The sequence below is a fragment of the Scardinius erythrophthalmus genome, assembly GCF_964197995.2.
Source record: "Scardinius erythrophthalmus genome assembly, chromosome: 22".
Taxonomy (NCBI): Eukaryota; Metazoa; Chordata; class Actinopteri; order Cypriniformes; family Leuciscidae; genus Scardinius; species Scardinius erythrophthalmus.
The window spans coordinates 4767430-4773429 of NC_138242.1; the positions used below are offsets into that span (position 1 = coordinate 4767430).

Genomic DNA, 6000 nt, shown 5'->3' on the forward strand with positions numbered 1-6000 from the left:
GATTGCTAAGAGACAGCTATCAGCTCCACACGCGACGCGAGTCCCGCGGATATAAAAGGAATATGGACATTTCAGTCTACCGAACTACACGCAGAATTACTACTCACAGGTCAGTTTATTACAGGTCTAACATTACACTATCACACTAAACTGCATTTGAATGTGTTGAAATTAATGTGTTAGTCTGTCTGTATGAGACTAGCAGTGAGCTAGATCAACATTAGAATAACATACAGATCATATTCTAACATTTTATCATTGTTGAACTATATAACATTGATTCGTTTTATGTAAATGTGCTCACCTGTTTAATAAAGTACATGTAGGAGCGGTCGAAGTCTCGGACGTGGAGCTCTCGTTTATATACTGTCTATGGGAGCTCTCGGCATCTCGAAAACACCGCGCTGATATTTATTCTCGTTTTAGTTCTCCTTTTTTATCCAAAGTCTGCTTGCCATGGTCCATAATGTTTGAACGAAACAACAACAGTGTGCAGATAGACATTGCGAACTACAAAGTTGTCTGCGTCTGTCGCCTTGGTTACTATCAGAGGGCTCTGGTTCATAGCTCTGGTTGCTATGGCAGTACGAGCGGAAACCAGGGAGAACGCGGATATGACGCCATTGACGGCGACAAAACGGAAATAAAGAAACGGGATGTGTCTTCGAATTAAATTACAAATTTCTCCTGGTTTGAAAGTTGTTGGAAACAGTCGGGATAATGTAAGTACACAACTAAAAAAATATATATAACACAGATATAGTGATTTTTGCTATTTTTAAAGCAAAAAAGTTACATATTGTACCTTTAAACACAATTGTCAATCCAGTAACTTTGCAGTGTACTTAGCAGCATGACGATTTTAACTTGTATTCAGACTGTAGATGGATAATAAACAGAAAGAAAAAGAGAAACCCTCCCTTTACAATCACACAGAACGTGTATTTTCCATCTTTGCTGAAGTTGAAGTTGTTCCATCAATTTTTTTTTTTTTTAGCACCACTAGGTTTGACAACCCTGCTACTTTTCAAATGTTTTTCATTGTAAACAGCCGCTAGACGGATGCATTTAACCGTCGCGCTCGCATCTTAAGCAGCATCTCATGCATGACAGCATTCGAAAAACACACCTATCAGGATAAAAGTTCAACTTTTAATCTCTAGTCTCACGTATTTAACCGCACAAATGCATCCTGTGTGAAGCAGGCCAAAGTCCTTTTGCAGTATAAATAGTTTGTTCAAACCAAAATTCAAACAAGAAAAAGCGCACTTCAAACGATGCACTTATCCACGATTATTATCGTTAACTAAAACTAAAATGATTAAAAACATTTCTGTTCATTTAAATTAAGTTGAAAAAAAAGATATGAATATTAGTTGAAAAACTTCAACTAAACAAAAATTTGAATTGTTGCCAGCAATAAACTGAAATAAGTAAGTTTAAGAATTAAAATTATTACCTGGAAATAAATAAATACCTATAAAACTGAAATAAAAACAAATTAAACGTAATTTTTTTACATATATATAAAAAAATATATACAATTATATATATATATATAAATTCAATTAATAAAATGAAAAAGCAAATAACGAAATTACAAAAGATTTAACTATAACTACCATGAAAACTAAAAACTAAAAGCCAATTTAAAACATTAATAAAAATATAGGCTATTAAAAATAAAATAAAAACTAAAATAACGTAAAAAAAAGCCTGAAGTATGGAAAGTTGGACACTTCTTGCAGCTTTCCTTCCAGAAGTATCATGACAAAATAACCTTATGAACCTCGAACACTAGATGGTTGAGTACACAGTGCTTATGACATTTGGGACACAACTAGAGAGATAAAGTAGGCTATACAAGAAAAACAGGAGCAGGAGATGACACTGTGACACTGTGACGGGGTGAAGTGTGCAGATTTCTGCAGGGCAATGCACCGCACCCCACACAAACAACACATGATCAACTGAGTAAACATATCCTGTCACAAATATTGCCAAATAACTCTATTTATACTCTTCATGAGGACAGTTTGGCAATGCTGAGGAGTTCTGGGTGTGTGTCAGGGCATTGCTATGCGGTTGCTAAGGTGTTCTGGTTTTTAGCATGTTGCAATGCGGTTGCTAGGGTGTCTGAATGGTTAGCAAAAAACAAAAAAACGCCCACGCTCTCTATGATATTCAGATCTGTGTAGTATATGACTCAGGTCCCACCTTCTATGGTCTATGAACAAAGTTGCTCATTTTATCATCATGATCAAGCAAAACTCATCGCTTAAAAGAGTAATAGCACATCCCTCCTTAACATTCTGCATGATTTAGGAATATCATTCATGATTACACCACAGGGTATACAAAGCAAAGTACTTAATACTTGAAATATACTAAAATACTTGGCCTAACTAGACCAGAATAAGTGTTGCAAACGCAGCAGAAATGTATCTTTATAACTAGTTGGGATAGTTTGTAATTATTTATAAACTTATATTTCCTATAATTTAAAGAAAGGTATTTTAGCATTATTTCTTACAATAACTTAAAGGGGTCATATGATGTTTCTAAAAAGAACATTATTTTGTGTATTTGGTATAATGCAATAAATGCGATTTTAGGTTTAAAAAAAGTCATTATTTTACATATACTGTACATTATTGATGCCTCGCCTTTCTGAAACGCATAGATTTTTACAAAGCTCATCGTTCTGAAAAGCGCGGTGTGCTCCGATTGGCCAGCGATCCAGTGCATTGTGATTGGCCCAAAAATCTTAAGCGTGTGACGGAAATGTCACGCCCGTTTCCATATTTGGATCATCAGCTCCCAAAGCAATAATGACAGGTGATAACGTCAATTCGAGCCCATCGCGTCTGGTTAGGACACGGTGTTATACTTGCACTAACAGCTACATAACACACTGAAGAAAAAGGAAAACATGAAATCACATCATGTGGCCCCTTTAATAGGCTGAATGGTTGAGCTATATATTTTGACAGTACAATGCGTGTAAAAAAATATTAAAACATTGGAATGAGAGTTATTTCTAAACATTCATAATTGTAATGAATGTGAGGCGGGACAAACAAACCCCCCAATCCGCAAAAAAAAAAAAAAACGTTTTTCGTATTTTTTGTCATGTTTTCCAGGACAAATATCTAAACATTAAAGGGATAGTTCACCCAAAAATTCAAATTCATCATTTACTCTCCCTCATCATTCCACAAACCTGTAAGACCTGTAAGACTACATAACCTGTAAGTTCATCTTCGGAACACAAATGAAGATATTTCTTATTAAATCTGAGATTTCTGTCACTCCGTTGACAGCTATGACTACCATTTTGACGCTTCAAAAAGTTCATAAAGAGATTGTGAATCTAATCCATTTTATATCACTTTATATGATTAACAGATTTGATTTAGGCTTTTAAACATTCATCAGCTCACACATCAGTTTTGTTAAACAGAAGCTCAAGCATTTTCACTTGATATGCGAGAACCAATGAGGTTCATTCTCGTGTTACGCATCACGTTTGAGCTTCAGCAAGAACCAATGAGGTTCATTCTCGTGTTACGAATCACATTTGAGCTTCAGCAAGAACCAATGAGGTTCATTCTCGTGTTACGCATCATGTTTGAGCTTCAGCAAGAACCAATGAGGTTCATTCTCGTGTTACGCATCACGTTTGAGCTTCAGCAAGAACCAATGAGGTTCATTCTCGTGTTACGCATCACGTTTGAGCTTCAGCAAGAACCAATGAGGTTCATTCTCGTGTTACGCATCATGTTTGAGCTTCAGCAAGAACCAATGAGGTTCATTCTCGTGTTACGCATCACGTTTGAGCTTCAGCAAGAACCAATGAGGTTCATTCTCGTGTTACGCATCACGTTTGAGCTTCGGCAAGAACCAATGAGGTTCATTCTCGTGTTACGCATCACGTTTGAGCTTCAGCGAGAGAACCAATGAGGATCATTCTCGTGTTACGCATCACGTTTGAGCTTCAGCGAGAACCAATGAGGTTCATTCTCGTGTTATGCATCACGTTTGAGCTTCAGCAAGAACCAATGAGGTTCATTCTCGTGTTACGCATCACGTTTGAGCTTCGGCAAGAACCAATGAGGTTCATTCTCGTGTTACGCATCACGTTTGAGCTTCAGCAAGAACCAATGAGGTTTGTTTTCACGTGTCAATCAGGTTTGGTTGAGCTTCTGTTTATGTTTGCTGATCAATGTTTATATATGCATAAAAGCCTAAATTCAATCTGTTCATAAAGCGATCGAGTCTCTTGAGAAAATTTGGACTAAACTGCTCATTCATATGGATTAGTTTTACGATCTCTTTATGAACTTTTTGAAGTGTCAAAGTGGTAGTTGCAAAGCTATCAATGGAGGGACAGTAATTTCATCAAAAATATTGTATTCCGAAGATGAACGAAAGTCTTACGGGTTTGGAACATTAAGAGCATAATTAATGACAGAATGTTCATTTTTTGGTGAAGTGTCCTTTTAAGAATCTTTAGATATGTGTACTGGAACCAGACAAAAGAAAAGAAAATATATATATATATATTTTTTTTTTTTGCAATGTGGGGTTTGTCTGTCCCACCTCACATTTCATAAAACTATGAATGTTAAGAAATAACATTATATGTTCCTTTTCTATACAGAATAACGGGTAGATGAGTAAATAATCACATTCCAATGTGTCAATTACAAATTTTCATAATTAAATTTTATGTTAGATTTAAAATGTACTTTATTCATGGAAAGTTTCATTCAATCTTTTGTCATCTTGATCTGCCTGGAACTTCTGCGTTTGCTGAGAAATCTCACACAAATTTGATCGTAACTCACAGGTCAATGTGAAAGTAATGAAAAAAAACATCAGGTACTGTAACATTACATTCGATAGAAATAACATCTGACTAATAAAGACCGATTCCACACAGAAATGACAAATCAGATCACAAACCAGCTTTTCACACAGTCGATAACAGCGTACAGCAAATAACATCTAGTGGTTTTCTTTGTCTATTTGGTGTTTTCTTGATAATAGTTGCATAATATATCAGCATGCAGAAAGAAATTATCTTAAATCAGATAACAATAAAGAGACCACATCTAAACAGATGTCAGAGTCAAAAATCATAATCACATGCAATGGACAATGATCTTGGTAATGGACAATGAGAAGCAAAAAAACAGCCTTTTACCTTAACAAAGACCCATATAATGCATTGTGGTTTCAATGTATTTCAGAGTAAATTCCATAAAGGCCTGTTGAATCTAGACACTATAGCAGTTTGTGTATGATTCATGCTTTTAATATGAATCAATATCAGGCCACTTTCCAACATTTTCTATATCAATCTATGGAGTTAAAGCAGTTAAATCACAGTGTGAGGCCTGGACACAGCCTTTACACAATCCCCTTACAATTACACTGATTTATCCATGACAAATTTCTAGGATTGTCTCTTTCTTCTTATATTTCTATCGTTATGATGATAATTATTTATAGCTAGTAGACCCGCCGGATTTACTGCTTTAGCTCTAACCTTATACGCTACAATCAAACCATAAACTCTCATAAATATCTGTCATCTTACCATTAAATGATCCGATGTGCACCCCTGCCTCCCGTGTATCCAGCACACACTCGATGATCAGCACTATTAGATGTTTTTCAGCTACATATTCGCTGATGTGTTCCTGGGAAGGGTTTTCTCAGTGTATCCAGCGTGAGAACTGCGGCTCTACTCACCGCACTGCTGCGCTATCTAACCTGATGAAGAAGGCGGGGCTGACCAGAACATACTCGCTTAACCATTGGTTAACCAAAAGAGATCTCTTTGCTCATTGGTCAGTGCACACGTCCATCAATTGAATGTACTGGGCTAGTCCCGAGAGTCGCTACATATAGAAAACGGGGCAATGTAGAGTTTCGGTAGTAGATCAGTTTCGCAATTCCCAATTTATTATATTATATTATATTATATTATAT

At 36.0% G+C, this 6000-nt stretch overlaps 1 protein-coding gene across 1 annotated transcript in view; it reads right to left on the reverse strand.

The window, feature by feature from the left end:
* The window catches only part of nck1b (NCK adaptor protein 1b), a 64437-nt gene extending 58663 nt beyond the window's left edge, over positions 1-5774 (reverse strand). Inside the window, exon 1 of the mRNA XM_081352484.1 lies at positions 5606-5774. The gene's annotated coding sequence lies outside the window, so the exon portion shown is untranslated. The remainder of the gene's footprint in view (positions 1-5605) is intronic.
* Between the last annotated feature and the right edge of the window lie 226 nt (positions 5775-6000).